Source organism: Oncorhynchus masou, chromosome 21, assembly GCF_036934945.1.
Source record: "Oncorhynchus masou masou isolate Uvic2021 chromosome 21, UVic_Omas_1.1, whole genome shotgun sequence".
In the NCBI taxonomy this organism is placed as follows: Eukaryota; Metazoa; Chordata; class Actinopteri; order Salmoniformes; family Salmonidae; genus Oncorhynchus; species Oncorhynchus masou.
Window position 1 is genome coordinate 33,650,356 of NC_088232.1, and position 26,117 is coordinate 33,676,472.

At 43.0% G+C, this 26,117-nt stretch overlaps 1 long non-coding RNA gene across 2 annotated transcripts; it reads left to right on the forward strand.

Annotated features, from left to right (window-relative positions):
* Positions 1–15,687: 15,687 nt before the first annotated feature.
* On the forward strand, positions 15,688–18,412 carry LOC135507385 (uncharacterized). 2 transcript variants are annotated; one of them, XR_010450659.1, is made up of 3 exons: positions 15,688–15,978; positions 16,461–16,985; positions 17,085–18,412. It is a non-coding gene; the product is annotated as an uncharacterized LOC135507385 (long non-coding RNA). The 2 variants fall into 2 exon arrangements; XR_010450658.1 differs by having other exon boundaries at positions 16,461–16,974.
* The last annotated feature ends 7,705 nt before the right edge of the window (positions 18,413–26,117 follow it).

A 26,117-nucleotide genomic window follows, 5' to 3' on the forward strand; every position in this document is an offset into this window, starting at 1 on the left:
ACCAGAGGACATTTCTCCAAAAGGTACGATCTTTGTCCCCATGTGCAGTTGCAAACCGTAGTCTGGCTTTTTTATGGTGGTTTTGGAGCAGTGGCTTCTTCCTTGCTGAGCGGCCTTTCAAGTTTCAGGTTATGATACTTTTGTACCTGTTTCCTCCAGCATCTTCACAAGGTCCTTTGCTGTTGTTCTGGGATTGATTTGCATTTTTCGCACCAAAGTACGTTAATCTCAAGGAGACAGAACGCGGTGATATGACGGCTGCGTGGTCCCATGGTGTTTATACTTGAGTACTATTGTTTGTACAGGTGAACGTGGTACCTTCAGGCATTTGGAAATTGCTCCCAAGGATGAACCAGACTTGTGGAGGTCTACAATTGTTTTTCTGAGGTCTTGGTGGATTTCTTTAGATTTTCCCATGATGTCAAGCAAAGAGGCACTGAGTTTGAAGGTTGGCCTTGAAATACATCCACAGGTACACCTCCAATTGACTCAAATGATGTCAATTAGCCTATCAGAAGCTTCTAAAGCCATGACATAATTTTCTGGAATTTTCCAAGCTGTTTAAATGCACAGTCAACTTAGTGTATGTAAACTTCTGACCCACTGGAATAGTGATACAGTGAATTAAGTGAAATAATATGCCTGTAAACAATTGTTGGAAAAATTACTTGTGTCATTCACAAAGTAGATGACCTAACTGACTTGCCAAAACTATAGTTTGTTAGCAAGATATTTATGGAGTGGTTGAAAAACTAGTTTTAATGGCTCCAACCTAAGTGTATGTATACTTCCGACTTCAACTGTGTATAAATAAATATATATATATACATATAAATATATATATATATATATCATTTTTTTTATTTTATTTTTTTAAATTTTTTATATATATATATATATATATTTTATTTTTATTTTTTATATATATATTTATACTCTGGACTCTGACATTGCTTGTCATAATATTTATATATTTTTATATTCCATTATTTTACTTTTAGATTGATGTGTGTTGTTGTGTATTGCTAGATGTTACTGCACTATGGAGATAGGAACACAAGCATTTCGCTACACCCACAATAACATCTGCTAAATATGTGTATGCGACCAATAACATTTGAATTGATTTGATGTGATTATGGTTATCATTAGTTACCACAGTCATAATTATGTCTAAACCCCGCCTATTTCTACAATTTCTCTTCTTGAAATCTGATTTTAAACCTAACCCTAACCTCATCAGCTTTTCTAAAATATATGATTGCCACACCAATACATCACATTAAGTCACTCGGCAACATACAGTGTATGAGAAAGATGAGTCTTTATGGGAAGAAGGAATTAAGATGTATATTAAATCTCTGTACGTTCATTTAAAATACCTTCTCATAATGTAGGCCTAATACCCTTACTATAACCTTCATCCTGTCACAAATCAACAATAATGCCCCTTTCCCTCCAAGGCACTGCATTTGTAGAATCCATTCAGTGCTCCTTGTAGGCTCACTAGTCTTCCACAGTATGCTGTACTTCAATACTTAAGTACCCTTGGGAGATGTTTCTATTTATTGTTTTCAATGAAACATGCATGAATCTTGAAGAGTGAGTGAGAGTGTAACAGGTCTGTGTCCATACATATTGGTTCACAGCTTTCGGAAATGTTTTTACTGCAGGCAGTTTACAACAGAGTAGAAACAGAGATAGTTGTCATACTCTCCAGTATGGGTACTATAAGCAACCCAAAAAGTTTGTATCCAAATTTGAGGACAGAACTTTAAATCTGAAGTAAATCCCATGACAATCTCTTTTCCCCTGCTGGCAGAGGGAGAGCCAGAGGTTCCAGGGCTGGCGAGGGAAGGAAGGGAAGCTACTCTTGACTGGATCCCCCCCAGTTTGTGGATATTGCCCAAAGGGCTGACTATTGGGCTCCAAATCCAATAACACAAGCTGCAGTATTTCAATGTGTTTCCGATACGCCTCTGTCCAAGTCCTCAGCACTTTGTGTGAAATTGATTTCTAGAGTATGGAGAATTTGCACCTCTGTTGGCATTGTTGTGCAGACACCCGCTAAGTTGTGGCGATGCCCCTGGATGCCAGCAGTGTTTCCTCTCCCTCTCTTACTTGCTAAACCAATCTCCACCTCATGTTCCATTGTCTCTGGTTGTTTTTCTCCAGAACAGTTATCTCTCCCCTACCCGGCAGGGATGTGATAGCTTTATAGCTGCAGCGACATAGAAATGCCAGAGCCCAGAAGTGTTTTCCCCCAAAGGCTTTGTGAGATTTGTTTCTGTGATTTTATTATTGGCCACATGAGTCTGGTCTCCACAAACTACTGTGCCAAAAAAGTTAGTGTCTCTAAGTTGTAGGCATGTGGTGAGTGTGGGCCTTATGTGAGGAGCAGGCAGAATTTAGAAACCTTAATTCTGGAATGTCAAAATCCTGAAGAGATCATATTTTTGTGATCTGAACACTTTTGGTTTACATCTAAGACTCCATTTTATGTAGTGTCCTTCTGGTTGTCCTTAGCCTGTTTATTTATTTCTACCCATCAATATTTAATGTCCCCCGTCTGTTGCTTTTGAAGCTCAGGGCTTAGTGGTTTCCCACTGGGCACACACTGGTTGAATCAACGTTGTTTCCATGTCTTTTTAATGAAATGATGTTGAGCCAATGTGGAATAGACGTTGAATTGACATCTGTGCCCAGTAAGTTTCTAAAGATTGTTTGCCATTTTACCCAGCAGTTTGGTGATGTATGTCTCTGGCAAATGAGTAGCCTGGGAGGCCTTTCTCATTGATATTCCCTGAGTTACCTGCTGTATAGTACAGAGGAGGATTCAATTTAGAGGGATGGCTGATTGTTTTCTAATGGCTTTTTGGAGAGGAAGCTAGCAAGTATGATGTACATTTTAGTCTCCAATGAAGCCTTCCAAGCACGTGTCGTCAGCAATGAGCAATCAGTCGAGTCAGTATGCATGATCGCAGGCAGCTTGTGTCTGTCTGGCGGATCGGATGTTTATCTATTAGAATCCAGGGGTCACATTACAGTCAACTGGTTTGGAATCATCCAAGAGAAAATAAATGTAACTTCTAAATAATTTCTTGCCTCAGTCATCCATAATAACAACATAGAGAATATTATGCTATCATTTATTTCTTCTGTGATGTGACATCCCCTCAGTAATAAGGAGAACACGAGGACAAAGATGCATGCTGTTCCAATGACACTTCCACATCCTCCTGCTCAGTATACAAACCATTCTCAGCCTCACGTCTTGTCTCTGTAAAGATGACTGTGGCTAACTGGCACAGCTAACCCACTTGGGGTCTGGTCTTATTAGTTTGTCCTCTTCTTTTTTCCTCTCCGCTCCTCCCCTCCTCAAGTCTCCGTCAGATATAAGAAGGTGAATTCTGTGAGTGTTTTAGCCCTACGATCAATGGATGTCATTAGCATTCTGACCCTATATCCTCCACTCTTTTCTAATGAGGTGTCATGTGGCCACATGAGTCTGGAGGAGATTACATGCCAGCAGTGTTTGTTGATGCTTATTATCAGTAACATGTTTTTCAGGCAGTTGAACAGCAAATGCCTATATTTAGACCAATTAGGCTGTTAAGCTTCTGATTTTAGCTTCAGTACTAGGCTGGATTTGATGCGGCAGTCAGACCTGTTGTATAATTGCATTATTAGCAGACACTCTTATGCAGAGCGACTTACAGGAGTAATTAGGGTTAAGTGCCTTGCTCAGGGCCACATCGTCAGAGTTTTCACCCAGCTGGCTCAGGGATTTGAACCCGCAACCTTTTGGTTACTGGCCCAATGTTCTTAATTGCTAGGCTACCTGCCGCTTGTGTGGATTGACACAGCTATATATTCCGGTAATGATTCTAATGTTCATGAAATACTCCGGAGAAATCCAAAGCTAATAGGTACAGCTATTAAGAATGAAACATAATCCTTCCCCTAAAAAGAATAAAGGTAACTTTTATGAGACATCATGTACCATGTGACTTGGTTGGCACTGCACCAGCACCCACTGCAAAGACACCACAAGTCACCTTACAGATCAGTGACGGCACTCCCAGCCTCTTTCCCTTATAAATATTCAATGTGCACTAAAGATAACATTGATGTGCCGTGGTGGTGGAGAAAGAGGTCTGTTGTAGAAGAGGTTTTCTCATTAGAATACAGCAAGGCCAGCGGTGGCTGCCTACCGTGTTGGCCTGCTAAAAGGTCAGGTTTAAAAGGCTGCTAAATATTTGATGCCTTTGATCAGCATGCCACTGTAGCAATGTATATCTTTAATTAGACTGAGTGGAGGAGGGGCAGGAACCATATAGCATAGAGTCAGTACATACTGGGCTGGATGGTAGGCAGCTATAGAAGACTTATTGACCCAATGAGTTGTGTGTGATAAAACATCTAATACAGAAGCAATGGAGCATGCAGTCTGAGTCTTAACATGTTTTGCTCACTGAATTGTTCCCCAGAGTAATCTTTGAGGCTGTAATATTTTTCCACTTAGTGCCATTCTTACACACACCATAAAACAATGATGCATTGTATATAACATGGCCTCTACATCCATGGAAAATGGCCTTTAAATCTGATTCTACCAATTGTTATTTAACCTTTATTTAACAAGGCAAATCAGTGAAGAATAAATTCTTATTTACAATGACGGCCTACCAGGGAACAGTGGGTTAACTGCCTTGTTCAGGGGAAGAACAACAGATTTTTACCTTGTCAGCTTAGGGATTCGATCCAGCAACCTTTCGGTTACTAGCCCAACACTCTAACCACCCACAGTTACCTGATGTGGAATAGAGTTCCATGTAGTCATGGCTCTAGATGTCCTTTGATGAAGACCTTTCTTTGTTGTTTTGATCTGCGAACACAAACATACAGTGCAGTCAGCTGTTTAGGTAGCGTGGTCTTGTTGTGGACTAGTCGGCCCATGACATTTATTTTTCCTTACCATTGACTTTTAATGGTTGGTTTTGCCTCTAGAAAAGACCATTGCCGAATAAGTCTTCTACTCACTCTGCTGTAAGGAGGCCTAAGCCAGTCTCTATATGAATAAAACATAGTTAAAATAGAGGATGTACAACGCTGAGCTTCTCTAACATGCTAAGTTCCGCCCTGTTTGGTTTCACACGTTTGATCACACTTTTCGTGAAGGACAGTTAGATCAATACACTACTCACTACAGAGACCAGTACACTAGTAAGTCTGTGGTGTTGATGGTGTTGTCGTCTCTCATTCCACCACATTGCCACCACATGTTAATATGGAACCCTCGTGGTATCAGCCTTGGTGCCACGCTCAAGTACCATCTCAACTGGTCTTCTGCCTGGTTCAAAGAAAGAGCCAATTGCTCACTTTCCCATGAAATTCCTATGGTGGTCAAGGTCTCCAGAGTGGCTAAATGTGGTCATCCATGTTAACATGATTGCAGCAGAGTAGCCTGACAAGTAACACTGTATAACCATGTCAATAACAGTGAGGAAAAGAAGGAATGTTTTATTTACAGTGTATGATGGGAATGCACCTTCCTCCAGATGGATAATGACATTTTAATTACACCAATTAGTGTCTTAATTAATTTACATACAGTTATTTTTATTTTATTTAACTAGGCAAGTCCATTAAGAACAAGTCAGTCAGTTAAGAACAAATTCTTATTTTCAATGACAGCCTAGGAACAGTGGGTTAACTGTCTATTCAGGAGCAGAACGACAGATTTGTACCATGTCAGCTCAGGGATTTGAACTTGCAACCTTCCCGTCACTAGTCCAACGCTCTAACCACTAGGCTACATTGCCACCCCAAATGCATTATAGTATAGAGCAATCATGATCAAGTTTCCTTATCTGGGTGTTATGTGCCATTCTCAGATACATGCAGTTCAGCCTGGATACTACTGTGTTACTGCGGTGCCTGCCTGTCTCCTCATACTCCTCTTATCTCTCCAAACCAGTTTTAGGGGATACAGACCAGGGTAACTTGCCAGCTCACACAAATAAACAAGTGAATAATTTGCTATTTCAGGAAATCAGACAGGTTGTCCATGCATAGATAGTGATCAAGTTGGTAAGAGACTGTTGGCTGCAGTTCCCCCTCCGAAGATAGGGCCAAAATCAAAATAAATACAGTTTACAGCTAACTGTAAAGCTGCCTCAATACTCCTTTTAAAAGCGCCATATCATAAAAAGGTCAATAACCAGTGCCACTCAGTTACTACTTTTTGTCTGCTGCTTATTGATTCTGATCCCATTCTTCTAATACAATCTAAAACAGTCACATTTGGCACAACAACAAAAATCTCCAAAGTAGCTGTGAGAGATAAGCCTGCATTGATTTACATAACTCTCCCAGCTTAAATGAAGACAAGGATAAGGAGGGGAAATAAGAGGAGTGATACAATAAAAGGAGAAAATTTGAGCTGTCCTCTTTGAAGAAAGCAGGAGTTAAGTGAGAGTAAAATGTAGGCAAAGGGCAAAAAAGAAAAGCACAGAATGATCGAGCCATTCTTCACTGACCACCTCCACCATTAATCTTCACTGTAAAAACTGAGACCTACATGTACAAGATGAAATTCATAGAACCACCTTTTCTCATTCACCTCTCTCAGCTCCCAGATAAAATAGAGGTGGATGGATAGGCTACATGTTAAAGCTATAGAATTCTTTCAAGTGTCTTCTCTCAACACACATTTTATGAGCAGGTCCCAGCAGCGCTGCGAAAACTCAATCTACTATGCAGTATCCACAGACAACCCACCAGTTATATTATCTGTTTACAGTCATTTTGGAGGTTTCTGGTTAAGCTGCAGTTTTCTCCCTGAAATACACCAGCATTATGATATAGGCCTACACTACTGTGGAGTCAGTATAGTGGCAGGTGTCTCTACTCTACTCCCACGCAAGATTTCTGAGCGCAACATTGACCCCGCAGCCTACGGCCACTCTCCCCAAGGGTCATTAAAGGGGATCTATGGAAGGGAAATCAACAGAGTTCATTCCTCAAACCAAAACCCACTGAAATCTGATGGTAGGAAAGGCAACACTCTGTAACGATTGTCTTCCTCTTCTGATGAGGAATAAGAAGGATCGGACCAATATGCAGCGTGGTACGTGTCCATGTTAATAATTTATTTAAACTGAACACAAAATAACAAGAGACCAAAAACAAAACAGTTCTGTCTGGTGTAGACACAGAGACAGAAAACAACTACTCACAAAACTCATGTGGGCAAGAGCTACCTAAGTATGGTTCTCAATCAGAGACAACGACAGACAGCTGTCCCTGATTGAGAACCATACCCGGCCAAAAACAAAGAAATACAAAAACATAGAAAAACAAAAATAGAATGCCCACTCTAGTCACACCCTGGCCTAACTAAAATAGAGAATAAAAAGCCTCTCTATGGCCAGGGCGTGACACACTCACTCTGGCGATTCAAGGTCGAAGTCACCAGTGTCACGCCTTGGTCATTGTATTTTGTGTTTTCGTTATATATTTGGTTAGGCCAGGGTGTGACATGGGTTTATATATTGTATTTTCGTATTGGGGTTTGTAGTATTTGGGATTGCGGCTGAGTAGGGGTGTTGTTTAGGTTTGGCTGCCTGAGGCGGTTCTCAATCAGAGTCAGGTGATTCTCGTTGTCTCTGAATGGGAACCGTATTTAGGTAGCCTGGGTTTCACTTTGTATTTCGTGGGTGATTGTTCCTGTCTCTGTGTTAGTGTTCACCAGACAGGCTGTATAGGTTTTTCACGTTCCGTTTTTTGTTTTTGTTATTTCATGTATCGTCATTTGTTCTATTAAAAACATGAGTAACCAACACGCTGCATTTCGGTCCGAATCTCTTTCGACAAACGAAGAACGCCGTTACAGAATCACCCACCACACACGGAACGAGCAGCGTGTTAACAGGCAGCTGGAGCAGCGAAGGGAGGACGTTATGGACAGCAGAGGATTGGAGTATACGACGTGGGAAGAAATAGACAGGTGGGCGGCCGACCCAGAGAGAGTGCCGGAGCCCGCCTGGGATTCGCTGGAGCAGTGCGAAGAGGGCTATAGGAGAATGGAGTCGAAAAGAAAGATACGGCGGCGCAGATCGAAACCCGAAGATCAGCCCCAAAAATTTCTTGGGGGGGGGGCTCAGAGGGAGAGTGGCTGAGTCAGGAGACAGACCTGAGCCAACTCTCCCTGTTTATCGTGAGGAGCCAAGGAGGAGACCAGAACCAGTGTTGGAGGTGAGCGAAGCAGAGACTGTGAAGGAGTTAATGGGGAAATTGGAGGAGAGAGTAATGAGGGAGTTGCTAGTTTGGTGCTTTAGGTATAAGATTCGTCCGACGGAGCGTGTCGGGGATTTAATGGCACCTGGTTCAGCGCTCCATACTAGTCCTGAGGTGCGTGTTAGTCGGCTGGTGAAAAATGTGCCAGCCTCACGCACTAGGCCTCCTGTGTACCTACCTAGCCTTGCACGTCCTGTGCCAGTCCTGCTCTCAGGCTCTCCAGTACACCTTCGCGGTCCAGTCCATCCTGTGCCACCTTCACACACCAGTCCTCCAATGGTAGCTCCCCGACCAGGCTTCCTGTGCGTGTCCTCGATCCAGTACCACCAGTTCCAGTACCACGCACCAGGCCTTCAGTGCGCCTCGCCTGTTCAGCGCAGCCAGCGCTTTCTCCCTCTCCTGCGCTGTCGGAGTCTCCCGCCTGTTCAGCGTTTCTAGAGCCTTCCTCCTCTACAGCGCTGCCGGAGCCTCCTGCCTGTTCGGAGCAGCCTGAGCTGTCAGTCTGCATGGAGCAGCTAGAGCTGCCAGTCTGCATGGAGCAGCTAGAGCTGCCAGTATGCATGGAGCAGCTAGAGCTGCCAGTCTGCATGGGGCAGCCAGAGCTGTCAGTCTGCTTGGAGCAGCTAGAGCTTCCAGTCTGCATGGAGCAGCTAGAGCTGCCAGTCTGCATGGAGCAGCTAGAACTGCCAGTCTGCATGGAGTAGCCAGAACTGTCAGTCTGCATGGAGCAGCTAGAGCTGCCAGTCTGCATGGAGCAGCCAGAGTTGTCAGTCTGCATGGAGCAGCTAGAGCTGCCAGTCTGCATGGGGCAGCCAGAGCTGTCAGTCTGCTTGGAGCAGCCAGAGTTGCCAGTCTGCATGGAGTTGCCAGTCTGCAAGGAGCTGCCAGTCTGCAAGGAGCTGCCAGTCTGCAAGGAGCTGCCAGTCTGCAAGGAGCTGCCAGTCTGCAAGGAGTTGCCAGTCGGCAAGGAGCTGACAAAGCTGTTAGTCTGCATGGAACAGTCAGAGCTGTCAGTCTGCAAGAAGCCGCCAGAGCTGTCAATCTGCATGGAGCAGCCAGAGCCGCCAGTCAGCATGGAGCAGCCAGAGCCGCCAGTCAGCATGGAGCAGCCAGAGCCGCCAGTCAGCATGGAGCAGCCAGAGCCGTCAGTCTGCCAGACTCTTCCAGATCTGCCAGTCAATCAGACTCTTCCAGATCTGCCAGACAGCCAGACTCTTCCAGATCTGCCAGTCAGCCAGACTCTTCCAGACCTGCCAGTCAGCCAGACTCTTCCAGATCTGCCAGTCAGCCAGATTCTTCCAGATCTGCCAGTCAGCCAGACTCTTCCAGATCTGCCAGTCAATCAGACTCTTCCAGATCTGCCAGTCAGCCAGACTCTTCCAGATCTGCCAGACAGCCAGACTCTTCCAGATCTGCCAGTCAGCCAGACTCTTCCAGACCTGCCAGTCAGCCAGACTCTTCCAGATCTGCCAGTCAGCCAGATTCTTCCAGATCTGACAGTCAGCCAGACTCTTCTAGATCTGCCAGTCAATCAGACTCTTCCAGATCTGCCAGACTGTCAGACTCTTCCAGATCTGCCAGTCAGCCAGACTCTTCCAGATCTGCCAGTCAGCCAGACTCTTCCAGTCAGCCAGAATCTTCCAGATCTGCCAGTCAGCCAGACTCTTCCAGATCTGCCAGTCAGCCAGACTCTCCCAGATCTGCCAGTCAGCCAGATTCTTCCAGATCTGCCAGTCAGCCAGACTCTTCCAGATCTGCCAGTCAGCCAGACTCTTCCAGATCTGACAGTCAGCCAGACTCTTCCAGATCTGCTATTCAGCCAAACTCTTCCAATATCTGCCAGTCAACCAGACTCTTCCAGATCTGCCAGTCAGCCAGACTCTTCCAGATCTGCCAGTCAGCCAGACTCTTCCAGATCTGCCAGTCAGCCAGACACTTCCAGATCTGCCAGTCAGCCAGACTCTTCCAGATCTGCTATTCAGCCAGACTCTTCCAGATCTGCCAGTCAACCAGACTCTTCCAGATCTGCTAGTCAACCAGACTCTTCCAGATCCGTCAGTCAGCCAGGATCCGCCAGTCGGCCAGGATCTGCCAGTCAGCCAGGATCCGCCAGTCAGCCAGGATCTGCAAGATCTGCTAGTCAGCCAGGATCCGCCAGTCGGCCAGGATCCGCCAGTCAGCCAGGATCCGCCAGTCAGCCAAGATCCGCCAGTCAGCCAGGATCCACCAGTCAGCCAGGATCCGCCAGTCAGCCTGGATCTGCCAGATCTGATAGTCAGCCAGGATCCGCTAGTCAACCAGGATCTGCCGGAACCACCAGCAAGCCAGGATCTGGTAGATCCATCAACGTGCCTGAGCTTCCTCTCACTCCCGAGCTTCCTCTCACTCCCGAGCTTCCTCTCACTCCCGAGCTTCCTCTCACTCCCGAGCTTCCTCTCACTCCCGAGCTTTCTCTCACTCCCAAGCTTTCTTTCAGTCCCGATCTGCCTCAGTCCCGAGCTGTCCTTCAGTCCCGATCTGCTCCTCAGTCCAGTGGGGTTCTGGGTGAGGACTATTCGGCCATGGTCGGTGGCGAGGGTGGATCATCCGAGGATGCGAAGGGGAGGAACTATGACATTTATGGAGTGGGGTCCACGTCCCGAGCCGGAACCGCCACCATGGACAGACGCCCACCTGGACCCGCCCTATGGTTTTGAGGTGCGTCCGGGAGTCCGCACCTTAGGGGGGGGGGGTTCTGTCACGCCTTGGTCATTGTATTTTGTGTTTTCGTTATATATTTGGTCAGGCCAGAGTGTGACATGGGTTTATATATTGTATTTTCGTATTGGGGTTTGTAGTATTTGGGATTGCGGCTGAGTAGGGGTGTTGTTTAGGTTTGGCTGCCTGAGGCGGTTCTCAATCAGAGTCAGGTGATTCTTGTTGTCTCTGATTGGGAACCGTATTTAGGTAGCCTGGGTTTCACTTTGTATTTCGTGGGTGATTGTTCCTGTCTCTGTGTTAGTGTTCACCAGACAGGCTGTATAGGTTTTTCACGTTCCGTTTGTTGTTTTTGTTATTTCATGTATCGTCATTTGTTCTATTAAAAACATGAGTAACCAATACGCTGCATTTCGGTCCGAATCTATTTCGACAAATGAAGAACGCCATTACAACCAGAGAGTGAGAGATCAGGGGAGGGATTTGGGAAGCCTCAAAGGAGCCCTCTGTAAAAGCCTCTGTCATTTGTCCTTAATGAGAATAATGATTTGGGAGATTGGCAATCTTAGAGCTAGGATTTCTCCTCTAGCTGGTGCCCAGAGCAGTATGGAGATGGTTGGCCGAGCACGTTGCCCTCCCAGGTCAGGACTAATGTCGCTTTAAATCAGCCTCTCACAGTCCTCCTCTACTGGCTCAACATTCTCATTAAACTCTGGGTATTTATTGTTGGCCCATTTCCTCACGCATGTAGAATGCCTGACCAAGTGAATAAGTGTTGTCATGAGTATCTCCTACTTGACCACTCATTAAATGGTGTCTACATAACATGCCAATAGCAGCCATTTGTTATCATGCAACTAGAGGGAGAACAGTTAACGTCACATGGTAGATAAAACACATAGAGGGAAGGTTTCTACATTGGCTTTGATGACTCTCCTCTGGCCTGCTGTTCAAAGTGACCACAATGAAGCCACGGTCATGTGTCACTGAGAAAGTAATGCCTGTGTTGTTGTGTAATAAAAAGGTCATAGTGTGGTATGGCCTCATGTCTTTATAATGGAACCGAGCACTGAGCCCTCGACTCCTCAAAGACTGTCCAGGTCCATGAGTCCTCATCTTTAAGATTGCCATACTGGCCCCTGTTATACTACATCCCTATTGGGATTCCCTACCACCTGTGGAGATTTCCATGGGTTATAATTCTCTAAGCTTATATCTTACTTGTGTAATCATTAACACCCATGATCAGAGACCAAATCTTTCTTGTGCTTGGTATTTATCCACTAACACGGAGGATAACTGCTAAGCACTCCATTGAAGAAACCTGTCAGCCATCTCCCTACCCTTGCTTGCAGCACCACGCTGACCCTCCACCTCAGTCTGACAGTTCCCCTGTTTCACATATTGATCCGACTTACCACAAACGACACAACTTATGCTTGTATATAACCCACAATGCCCCTCTATCCTCCAAAGAGGACAAGCCTAATTAAACCAATTTGTCCAGGCTGACGCTTAAGGCAAAAGGCTGAGCTCTCTCTCCCATGATCACTGTCTACCCAGGGACAACTTAACAGGGAATCAATACCTTCTGATAAATGCCTCCCGACCCCAAGGGTGTTACCTAGGGTGGAAATGGCCCAGAGAATTTCCTCTGTGGCCAACAACTGACCAGTCCTGCCTGGTATTGGCAGCGAGATAGGATTATTGATGGATCATTCATAATATCTCTTCTGGGCCGCGGTATGAGTTAGTGGACATTGATCGAGCTGTAACTCAACACAGTATGCATTGCTTTCCAGACCTTAACACATGACACAACTTGTCCAGGGCATCAGCCTCTTTGTGTTATTCATTCATTTGCTAAGGAATCTGTATTATGGTGTATTAGGCTGATAGGATGGATTACCTCTGTGGAGGTAAATAAAATCGGGCTCTGCTGCTGTTGAGGTCTGGATGGAGTTGGGCTGTTCTCAGTCTACTCCAGTACAGAGATAGACAAGGTACTCCCCAGACTGACTCTGGGCTATTTATGGTTGGAACATGAGTTTCATGAGCTGGAGGTGGCTTCTTCTATAATAGAACCACTCTCAACAATGCTGCTGCCCCAGACAACAAGATCTGATTGTTTTTGTTGGTCTGAGTGAGCTGAACTGTTACTGTGCCCTCATCAGCCTCCTGTATCTGACAGAAATGCATTCTGTCTTAGGCTATAGTATATTTCACATTTTAAGTCTTAATTGTAGTATAGTATATATATAGAGAGAGTATACAGTAGTATATATTTTGCCTTCTTTTCATTGCCCATTGACATCCATTTTAGGGATATGACTAGACTGCCACCCTGTGTTCAACCAGTATACAACACAATGTGTGTAACCTCACTACATTTAACAAGGATTATTCTCATTCATCATCTCAGTATTTGTGCAGTACAAACTGCCGTTAGATTAGGTCTTTGCATTTATCCATATGATCTATAGTATTTTCTTATTTACAGGTGCAGATATCTCTTTACTTCATCAAATATTTCAACAAACAAGTCAGACCTATTTAATAAACGCATGAACAAGACAGTAGAGAACAGAGGTATTTGTTTATTGAGGTAATACACAGTAAATGCACTAGGGGACGCAATTGTGTCTACGGAGATGGGCATGTCAAACTCAGGTATAGACGGGCCTTGTCGCTTATTTTCTTAAACTGGTGTTAGTAAGACAGAAATTTCTTACAAGGCCATGTGTTCATACCTTAGTCTGCAATCATCATACTGCCACTCTTTTAAGAATTGTTTAGACAGTTAAACAATTGTAGTAAATTGCAATGTAGATAGAGCTGCAAAACACAAATAGATTGATGGACTTGAGGAGTTAAGGGATGAGCTGCAATATTCGTAGAGAGTGTTCCAGTAGGATTAAGTTGTGAGGTTAGCTTTAAGTCTGTGTATGCTCTCAATAATCCCCAAAAGCCTCTTCTTTCCCACAAAGACCTTTCCTCAAGAGCCATGGAAGCATTAACCAAACACTCTTGGAGTGTGTGTAAGGCACCCAAGTCAGTGGGCAAGCCCAGCTGCCTCACCAGGCCAGATTGCAGAACGCTTATCCCCCTATTTCCACAGGGTTGCCATGGAGTTGGGAAGTGCAAACAACTCTGGTCCTGTTGAATTCAGGCAGTGTTCAGACTATATTCAGGTTGGACAGACAACCCAGGCCTCCGACTCCAGTTCCGGCCCTGCCACTATAAATGGGCACAGTAGGCAGAAAGGGTAAATCCCTTGGAAAACGTGTGAAATCAATAATGGTGTTCCTTTGCAACCACATAATAATCATGTTGAAACCAGTTCCAAGCAAGGATAGTAAATCACAGCTTTATTATACAGCCGATTACATCAAGTGATACAATTTCATACTGTGCATTGAAACGTGTTACGGTTTCCACCTTGAACAATTGAAACAAGATGAACAATTGAAAAGGAAGCATGTCTAGACAGGAAATACTCTGTATAAGGCTTCGCACTCCTACATTGCCTAGTTAGTTCCTATGTCTAAGCAGGTGTTTGTGTGTTGGGTATGTATGACGTCAAGACGGGTCACGGCGCCTGGGGCTCAGAAAAACTCCCACCAGCCTTCTGAGGTTACACAACTTTAAAGCTTCCAGTGCGCTTCCACCCAATGATTTATACAGTGCATTTCGGAAAGTATACTTAAATAATAATGAATATGCAAAAATGTGTACAGTTGTAACGACGTTCTTCGTTTGTCGAAAGAGAGTCGGACCGAAATGCAGCGTGTTGGTTACTCATGTTTATTAATTGAACAAACGACGATACATGAAAAAACAAAAACAACAAACGGAACGTGAAAAACCTATACAGCCTGTCTGGTGAACACTAACACAGAGACAGGAACATTCACCCACGAAATACAAAGTGAAACCCAGGCTACCTAAATACGGTTCCCAATCAGAGACAACGAGAATCACCTGACTCTGATTGAGAACCGCCTCAGGCAGCCAAACCTATGTAACACACACCCCTAATCAGCTACAATCCCAATAACTAAAAAACCCCACTAAGAATTACAACAAACAATAAACCCATGTCACACCCTGGCCTGACCAACTAATAAACTAAAACACAAAATACTAAGACCAAGGCGTGACAACAGTGCATTTGGAAAGTATTCAGACCTCTTGACTTTTTCCACATTTTGTTATATTACAGCCTTATTCTAAAATGGATTAAATAAAACATTTTGTCTTACCAATCGACACACACAATACCCTATAATGACAAAGAGAAAACCGTTTTCTTTTTTTGCAAATGTGACCCGATTCAGGAAACTAGGCATATGTCGCAAGTCACGACTTCACAGGAGAGAGAGCCTTTTGAATGTAAAAATAATATTTTTATCAAAATGTGTTTTTTGGCAGAGATGCCTTCTCGAACATGTGAACTTTCATGTGCCTTAATATCAAACGTGTATATCATCTGTAAATACCAATACAATTATTAAATTACGAGCCTAGTTGGTTTAGCCACAGAAAAAGTCGGCAACCTTCCCGCTAGCCATGATTGGCTGCGATGATGAGTGGGCGGGACATGCCGAGAGATGAGTTTGGATTTGTCTGCGGTGTTGTGTCTTTTGTCTTTAAAATGAGCTGCTCATAATGCATTAATAATCCTTTCTACTGTAGTTTTTTAGAAAGATATTATGTTAGCCATGGAGAACTGCAAATATGTTGTTACTGCTCTCAATAACATTGCTGGCATGAATTTATCAGCTGTTATCGACAAAGGTCATGGGGAAAAGGTGTGATTGACAACTTTCTGCAAAATGCCGACTCTCTGATTTCATAACACGTTTTGAAATCAGTGGAACACAACGGACCAAATAAGCTGTGTGAACTAAACAGAAACAACACAGGATTTCTTATAAAAGGGGTTGCAGTCTGCCATTAAGCTTTCATTAATGTATACAGGTAAAAATCGAGCTATAGATTCAGATATTATACGTTTCTAATTTTGTCTGAAAATTGTTTTCATTGCAAGCTAAAGCTTGCTGCTAGCCATCCAGCCATTGAACAATGAACCTAACTTTTTTTGGTTAACTTTAGCTTGCTATAACAATCGGTTTGTATTGCTAGTAACGTTATTCTATGGATTGGGATTATAGTTACTTTTTTAGCTAGCTAGCTAACATTAATTTAAGTGTGTGTAACGTTAGTGATGTTTCCTCAGAATGCCATTTCGCATTGCTAGTTATAGCCTAATGTTAGCTGACAATCGGTTTGTATTGCTAGTTAAAGCATGCTGTTAGCTAGCCAGCTGACGTTAGATGGCTGGCTAGCTACAGTCGCTAGTATTACCTTTATGAACTGTGTGTAGTGATGTTATCAGAATACCGTTTCGCATCTATTGTATAATAATGCTAAAATATTTGTATCTGGAATTTGTCTTTCAGCATTAAATCAGTAGAACACGCCTGACTAATCCACCAGTCATACAGTCATCAAAAGAGAGCTGGCCCAAGCAAAAGAAGGCAGAAGCGCAGCCATAAACTACATGCACCGTTTCTTCGCCAACTACGGTGTTGGTAAAACACTGCTGACCTGAATTGTAATAACTGCAGTGGTCAAAACAAGAACAAGTTTGTGCTCTGGTATTTTGCCTGGTGGACCATGCACAAGCTCCACCACAATCTGGACCTTCACTTCCTGATCACAGGCCACACCAAGTTTGCCCCTGACTTTGCTTCGGCCTCATCAAGCAGCGCTTCAGAAAGACCAGAGTGTACACTTTGTTAGAGATTGCTGGGGTTGTGAAGGACAGCACTGTGACAGGGGTCAACATCCCACAGCTGGTTGGACTGGAGGATGCTGCGGACTGGAGGATGCTGGTGGAAAGCCATGGCTGGTAAAACACCTGACTCCCTACTTCAGGCCGCTGCCACAGATCAAGCAGTGCCAGCCCATCAGGTAAATAAAAGGTATTTGCATGAGGTTACTCTTATCTAAACTTGGGAGGTGACTTGATGTTGTGCAGGGTTGTAATGTCTTCATTTTTTTTGTCATTCCCTGTTTTACAGCTTCGATGCTCTGGACCCTGGTGTTGTTGCCAAGGAGCGTTCGGACTGTCGGGACCAGGTTTCAGCTGCTGCGCAACGCTGACATCCTTCCTATATTGATATATATATTGATATATATAAAATAAATATGTAAAATGAATATTGATGTGTGGTCATAACATGATTTTGTGACATAACACAACAATATCATGTGTTCGTATCACGTGTCCACCACTTAAATATATGGCACATGCATCTGTTTATATACTGTACATGTGCACCTCACTCAGGTTTCAACTCAGGCATGGCCTTAACTTATGTATGGTATACTATGTGATAAGTGCATGTGTAACAGTATATAAAGTATGCTAATGTACTGGTGTGAAGGCATTTGGGCAGTGGTGTAAAGTACTTATGTAAAAATACCCTAAAGTACTAATTAAGTAGTTTTTTGTGGTATCTGTACATTACTATTTATATTTTTGGCAACTTTTACTTTACTACATTTTGTAAAGAAAATAATGTACTTTTTACTCCATACATAGAGCAGCTTGCTATGGAGCGAGCAAACTATAGTTGTTTGCATACATTTCGTGTCCGACACTTGCCTGTCTAATGTAACAGACATTTTGAAGGGTGGGGAGAGAGTGAGAGAGAGTGGAGGAGGAGGAGGAGGCTTGGCTTGAAGTGCTGGGCATCTTGTTATGAAATGTATTATCTGAATTAGGCACACATAAATATACCTATGGAGGAGCAGCCTCTATGATGGAACTTTGAATGTCTTTCAACTTCTGAGAGTTGGCTTAACGTTGGTCCAGAGCAAGCTAGCAAGCGAACAAGCTTGTGTGTACAGAGTGGCACCAGAATTTAAATAAAACACTTACCTTTTTGTAGTAACTATAGTATCCTTAACTAGCATTGAAAATGTTAATACATTTTTCTCTAATAAAAATCTCTCTTCCTAGTTTCTGAATCTTTGGAGCTAGAAACCGCGCTCCCATTTCTACCGGCGCCATCTTGTATATGCTTTGATTTTTTTAAATTACTCTTGAAACATCAGTAGGCTACAGGAGCAAACACTGTCAAAGGTGGGTGACAGAGGGAGGGCTTTGCATAGACGTCTTGTTACGTTTCTTTGTGGGGACTAGAAAAAAATGCCTGGAACGTAAAATAACATTATTAAACAGTTCCCATGATTTTTAAAATATTGGTTCTGTTCAGGAATGGTACAGATCACTTTAGTTCGCAGTTCAGTTTCTGTTCCTCTAAAATGTTTGCTATATTACATTTTTTAGTTCTGTTCCCTGAACCAGTTCCACCCCCTCAAACGTTTAAATTATATTAAATACAGTGCTGTGAAAAAGTATTTGCTCCCTTCCTGATTTCAATTTTCTTTTGCACATTTGTCACACTTAAATGTTTCACATCATCAAACAAATTGAAATATTACACAAAGATAACCCCAGTAAACACAAAATGCAGTTTTTAAGTGATGATTTAATTTATTACGGGAAAAAAGCTATCCAAACCTTCATGGCCCTATGTGAAAAAGTAATTGCCCCCTAAACCGAATAACTGGTTGTGCCACCCTCAGCAGCAACAACTGCAATCAAGCGTTTGCGATAACTGGCAATGAGTCTTTCACATCGCTGTGGAGGAATTCTGGCCCACTCTTCTTTGCAGAATTGTTTTAATTCAGCCACATTGGAGTGTTTCCGAGCATGAACCACCTTTTTAAAGGTCATGCCACAACATCTCAATCGGATTCAAGTCTGGACTTTGACTAGGCCACTCAAAAACCTTAATTTAGGTATTTTTTAAGCCATGGACTTGGTGTGTTTTGGATCATTGTCTTGCTGCAGAACCCAAATGCACTTCAGCTTGAGGTCACGAACTGATGGACTTGCTGGTGTGTTTTGGATCATTGTCCTGCTGCAGAACCCAAATGCACTTCAGCTTGAGGTCACGGACTGATGGACTTGCTGGTGTGTTTTGGATCATTGTCCTGCTGCAGAACCCAAATGCACTTCAGCTTGAGGTCATGAACTGATGGTTGGACATTCTCCTTCAGGATTTTTGGGTAGAGAGCAAATTTCATGGTTCCATCAATCACAGCAAATCGTCCAAGTCCTGAAGCTGCAAAGCAGCCCCAGACCACCACCATATTTGACTGTTGGTATGATGTTCTTTATCTGAAATGCTTGTGTTACTTCCACGCCAGTTGTAACGGGACGCACACCTTCCAAAAAGTTCAACTTTTGTCTCGTCAGTCCACAGAATATTTTCCCAAAAGTCTTGGGGATCATCAAGTTGTTTTTTTTCCAAATGTGAGACGAGCCTCTATGTTCTTTTTGGTCAGCAGTGGATTTCGCTTTGAAACTCTGCCATGGATGCCATTTTTGCCCAGTCTCTTTCTTAGGGTTGAGTCATGAACACTGACCTTAACTGAGGCAAGTGAGGCCTGCAGTTCTTTAGATGTTCTTTAGTTGTTGTGGGTTCTTTTGTGACTTCTTGGATGAGTCGTCGCTGCGCTCTTGGGGTAATTTTGGTAGGCACTCCTGGGAAGGTTCACAACTGTTCCAAAGTTTCTCCATTTGTGGATAATGGCTCTCACCATGTTTCGCTGGAGTCCCAAAGCTTTAGCAATGTCTTTGTAACCCTTTCCAGACTGATAGATGTCAATTGCTTTGTTTCTCATCTGTTCCTGAATTTCTTTGGATCGCGTTATGATGTCTTGCTTTTTGAGATCTTGTGGCCTACTTCACTTTGTCAGACAGGTTCTATTTAAGTGATTTCTTGATTCAACAGGTCTGGCAGTAATCAGGCCTGGGTGTTGCTAGTGAAATTGAACTCAGCTTTCCAAAAAATGTGATTAACCACAGTAAATTCATGATTAAACAAGGGGGGGCAATTACTTTTTCACATAGGATCATGAAGGTTCAGATAGCCTTTTTCCCTTAGTAAGCACAATTATCACTTAAAAACGGCATTTTGTGTTTACTCGGGTTATCTTTGTGTAATATGAACATTTGTTTGATGATCTGAAACATTTAAGTGTGACAAATGTGCAAAAAAATAAGAAATCAGGAAGGGGGAAAATACTTTTTCACAGCACTGTATATATACAGAGAGAGAATTAACAGGTGTGCCTTGTTAAAAGTTAATTTGTGGAAATTCTTTCCTTTTTAATGCGTTTGAGCCAATCAGTTGTGTTGTGACAAGGTAGGGGTGGTATACAGGAGAGAGCCCTATTTGGTTAAAGACCAAGTTCATATTATGGCAAGAACATCTCAAATAAGCAAAGAGAAATGACAGTCCATCATTACTTTAAGACTTGAAAGTCAATCAATTCGGAAAATGTAAATTACTTTGAAAGTTTCTTCAAGTGCAGTCGCAAAAACCATCATGCACTTATGACACAGTTTCACTGTAGCTAAAGATGGCCAGTTTGACCTAAATCTCCATAGATTTTCCTCATACTTCTTTGGAAGTTATTTAAATCGTGCAAATCGATCTTTCCCATTTTGTCTCAAGATGCAACAAGAAATGAATATCATGACTCACTCAATCCATGCCTGATGATGGCAATCATACTGTTAACCTTATGTTTATTATTGGCTTCTCCACAAAGCATCTGAGTATCCTTCAGTATTCCATGACCTGCTGGTATATGATCAATGTCAGTGCAGACACACATGTTGAACACTGGTTGTTGTTACTCCCTGTGCTGTCAGAACAGGCCAAGCTCGACCTTGCCAAATGTTATCTCATTGGCATCTTGTGAAAAACTAACTTCATTATGTGAAATAATTACCCAATGATGACTGACTGGGAACTCAACTGTGAGTCTGATACAATTCTAATATTGCCCAATCGTTTCCTGGAAATTGCTAGTAGTTTGCAGAACACAACCCCTTTGTCAGCTTTCTCAAAGCTCACATCTGTCATAGATAAAGTCACTTCAACGGCTATTACTTGGCCTTACTGGAGAGACTAATCTGTACTGAATGATCAATATCAGTTCTAATGGTATGAAGCATACATGCAGTACAAGTTGGGGAAAAAAATTAAATGGCCTGTTAGTTTATGAATTGTGAAAATTTGGGGATAGATTGTACTAAGCATAACTACAGGTTTAATTTACCTCTGTTTAGCTCCCATTAGGAGATTTCAGTAATATACAGAAATGGGTCGTGGTCTGGAGATGGCCAACTCCGATATCCTCTACACGTACTGTAGTATGACATTCAACATGTCAAAAAGTGTAAATGGCCATTTCAATGCTGCCACTGAGAAGTGCTGATCCTGCACTCTCTACTCTAAACACTTGCTCACAGCTTGTTAGATGGATTCTAAAAAACTATTTTATGACTGAATACAATGGCTTGGAAGTATCTTAGGATGGTGTAAACTGCAAACAGCATGGTGGAAACAGTAGCAACTTGATGCACTGCTAGCCTTGAACTGGCTTCAACAGTGGGAACAAATGATTGTAGTTTGGGTCTTACTCCCATTGAACTCCATAAAAAAATTATCCAGCTTTGCCAGAACCAGGTTTGCATACTGCAGCAGTCTGCCAAAGTAAACAAAACGTTTGTTGTACAGGCCAGCCGTGGTTTATGTGCTTGAAAGTTATGCTTGACTTTATGGATGGTTTCTATCTCAAGATCATTTCGAAAATGTTATTGAAATATGATGAAGAAGTGGATAATATTAGGAACTCCTCTCGTCTCTCAATCTAAAACATAAAACTTACCATTAAGATTACAATCAGTAGAGTCTGTTGAAACATATTTTGGTGTTCACTTAAGGGATGGTGAACTTAAATGGTTTACATTGTACGGATTGAAATCCTATTCTCGGGTACTCAATGTGACTGTCTGTCATCACAGGGCCTTTTAGACTGTGGCTTTCAGCATTAGACCTCTTCTAACCTGATCAGTTATCTGAATAGAAAGTGTTAGGGGTCATATAGGTGCTGAGGTGGACACTAGTTGTCAATGACCCCTCTAATCTTCACCTCAGGCCTGCCCACCTGCAGCAACTGGTCCCCTTACTCTTTTGGATAAGTATCAGTCATGCAACAAACAATATGATTTGAACAAATCTCAATCCAATAGGTAATAGTGACTGTGACCAAGATTCTTACACACCTTTCTTTTTAGATTTGTCAGAGTTAAGACAAACCTCTGTGAATCTACAGAATCGGTCCAATAGTATTGTACTGTAGAGCCAGCTAAACAAGTACTTACTAACTGGCCACAGGCAGAAGCATTAGACTATAACATTGGAAGGCAAAACAAATAAAAACAGATTCAGATTGTCTCTGAGACTCATAGCGTGCACAGCGTCCAGGAACCCAGTCAGACTCCAATGACCATGAGAACCCCTGGTCCAGGTCAGCAGACATGATAGCATGTGCTAATCATGTTGCACAGAGACAGAACAAAATCTCAGAGGGCTTTTGCTTTAATGTTGTTGTTTCCTGGTATCAGCCATGAAAGGTATTTTGTTTGAATGAAAGAATGAAAGTTATGTGAGTTGCACAACTTAGCACTGTTAATGCATTTCACAGTATATGAAGTATAGTTTATCAACGCTTTGATCTATACCGTAGGATATGCCAACAAGTTTTGATTGAGACAGTTAAATGAACATTTTACAAGTAATTTTCATCCAATAAAGTTTCCCTTTACTGACATGCTCTCCTTACAGGATCCAACAGAGTTTGTAGATGCCAGGAGTCTCTTTAAATGCATTTGCATTAATGGAGATAGCTTGTTGCTGTGAGTGACGGCTAGTGCCAAGAACCGCCAGGAAAATCCCAGAATTGCATAACATCATCTAGTTTGTCCATGGGAATGTCCATCTTTATTTGAGCTTTTTCACTATTTTCTCTTTCCTTATGGGACTTCCCTTTGGCTTGTATTCATATTATTTCTGATACCATCTACTTTGAACAGGACAATGAGTGTAGTATGCCAATTACTATCTCTCTGCATCTGTGTAATTATGTAGTGCTCTCATCTCTTCCTCTTCTCCACTTCCCCCAGCTTTCTTCTAATTTTCACTGAGACAGATTCAAATGGACTTACATTGCACAAACCTTTTTTCAGCATATTATTAGACCAAAAGGTTATGAAGCCCTATTCAATCAAACTCCTATTCAGTTTAATTCAAATTCAATTAATAAAACAATTACCAAGTGGGTAAACTAAAAGAAAATCACTATTGTATACTAGATCTATATTTATTTGTATCTGTTTAATGTATTAGTCCACGTCATTACATTATTAATCTCCATGACTAAAGTATATGAAATAGTGGATATAGTAGAGTACTGTATATAGACAGACAGTATAGTGTATTTTATAATGTAGTTCCCATGGCAGAGTTTGTGATATGTCCCAGCTGTTGAACATCTGCAGATGTGCGTTTCCTGCCCTGAGTAAAAGGGCCTGTCAATCCCATGATCATGTACTTAGCAGGATCCTGTTGTTTCAATGTTACTATGTACCCTTAGCAGGATCCTGTTGCTTCCATGTTATGTACACTTAGCAGGATCCTGTTGCTTCCATGTTATGTACCCTTAGCAGGATCCTGTTGCTTCCATGTTATGTACACTTAGCAGGATCCTGTTGCTTCCATGTTATGTACCCTTAGCAGGATCCTGTTGCGTCCATGTTATGTACCCTTAGCAGGATCCTGTTGCTTCCCGGCGCTCTGTAATCTGTAATCGGACTCCACTATGCAGATCCTTGAGGGGAGGGCCACCAGGCACACTGCCTAATAGGTCCCGAGACATCATCTACCCCCCCAATCATCCTCTGTCACTGTGGACTGAGAGGGAGCACGACAACACAAACAGCAGTGTGCAGGCTCCTCCAGTTAAGGAGGCATTTCCTCTTGTGCCTTCTCCCACATTGATAAGAGGCACCAGTGGGATGGGGAGGCTGGGGACGCACCAGCGTAATTGGTGATTCCCTGAGAATGTGTCACGTGAGTGTGCAAATGCACTTGCCAGAATTCATTTGTCATGTCTTATCTATTAGATTGCGGTGTTCAGAAGGGAGGCGAGGAGCGGGACAGGGGGTCCGCTGGGACAGCCTTCCCCCTCAGCCGTTACAGTGTCATAAACCTATTGGGTTATCTCTGGGTTGGAAGTGGACATAGTCACGACAGAGAGGGCCAAGAGCTTCAGACTCACTTTGGGAATACAGTACTGTACACCCCCTCTGCCATTCAGACACACTGGAGGAGGAGGAAGAGGAGGAGGGATGGTTGTTTTTCTTACTGTACTGTACCCTGAAAGGGACAGATGTGGGACCACTTAAATCCCTCGTCCTGCCGCCCCTCCACATAAAGGAGAAACTCCTTAGTTGGGGTCCTTGGAGTTGAATTCCAAATCATGGCCCATTAAGTCCTCTCCAGGTCCATCCCACATGTATGTGTCAGTGTGTTATGATCATGCTGTCACTGTTTCCCATAAATACCCCATTCATCCCCTATGACTAATCCTTCCATCTAGAGCTGTCCTGACTGTACAGGTACTAGTAGACTAGGGCTTCTTTACAGCCAGGTGTAGAGGAGTGACCCTGGGCCCGGGAAGACCCAGATTGTTGGCCAGCTGAACATTAGATTAGAGTGGCATTTGTCTTGTTCTAAAACATGTCCCGATGATGGATGAGTTCTGTCTAGTGTCCCTCTTTTGTTCCCTGGATATATAGCATCACATGTAAGGAACTAAGGACATGAGAGAAGTGCCTCTCCTATGATCCCACCTGATGTCTCTGTATGGACATAAAAACAGAAAACACCATGTTTCCCCAGCAAGAATAGCACTACTAGTAAAATATGTCCTGCTACCCTGTTTAAATGTAAAAAGAAATGTTTTACAATACTACTACACAAACAATAGATACAGTATATACTGTACAGTAGTAGATTCTCCCAGAGCTGTGCTCTGCCACCATTTTTGCTGAGCCCATAGGCTGGAGAGTGGAGTTAGCCCAGAGGAAGTCCCTCTATGACCCATCTGTAAAGGTGATTAAGGCCCCATTAACATGGTCCTCATGGACACTGCAGCCTGGCCCTGACATTCTCCAGCTGCTGCATGCTCCTGGTGTGGAGGCTACTACACGGAATTATACTTAACTACTGTACCCAGCAATCAGTGGTGAGGAGATGGAGATTGTTACCATGGGAAGCTTTGGTAAAGATGTACAGTGTACACTGCCTATAAGTATCTGAAGTGGTTTGACGTAAGCAAAGCTAATTGAGATTATGAGATGTGGTAATAGTCATTAGGTGTAGGTTTCAGATTACTTAAATGCACTTTCTAGCAGCAAGCAGCAGGGTCAATTAACCTTCATCATTTTGGAACACTGGATGCATTGTTATTTTTCTGATATTACAGGGAATTAAATTATTATCCTTGTTTTGCAGCTTGTTCTTTCACGGTTGGTTTAATTGCTAATTACCTTGCTTAAATGTGATGTTTGTACACAAAGTTATCTTATTCTCTATTAGCTCCCCGGACCTGTTCCTAAGCACCGCTATGTGATTTTCGCAACCTGTTCCTAAATGTTTCATATGATCCAGTGTAATCTCGGCCTCTTTGCTGCTAAAGGGCCATAATCCATACATGCAGGTCAGGAGCTTTGATGAAGTGGACATTGTGAAGCTTCTGTCAGGCCCCTATTTAATCACAGCTCTGCTCTGTAATGGATTGTGCCATTTAGACTGGGCCAGTTATGTTGACATGAAAGCACTTGAGCACTTCCTGCAGGCTGGCATAACTGGGCTTGTGCCTTCAAACCCTCATCTCATCGGCACCACTATGAAATCAGATTGGAGGAGGAGAGGGGGCGGGGGGGGAGCATCTAACAAGACTGTCAAAACACCACCAGCCTCTCCTTAATCCCACCCATTCAACTCTGCCTAAACACAGAGCGACTCAGTGTCAACACAGTCTTATTAACACACTGCAAGGCTTTGGATGGGAATCCTCAGTGACTCTCAACCATGACGTGGGGTTTATCCCCACTCCACCCG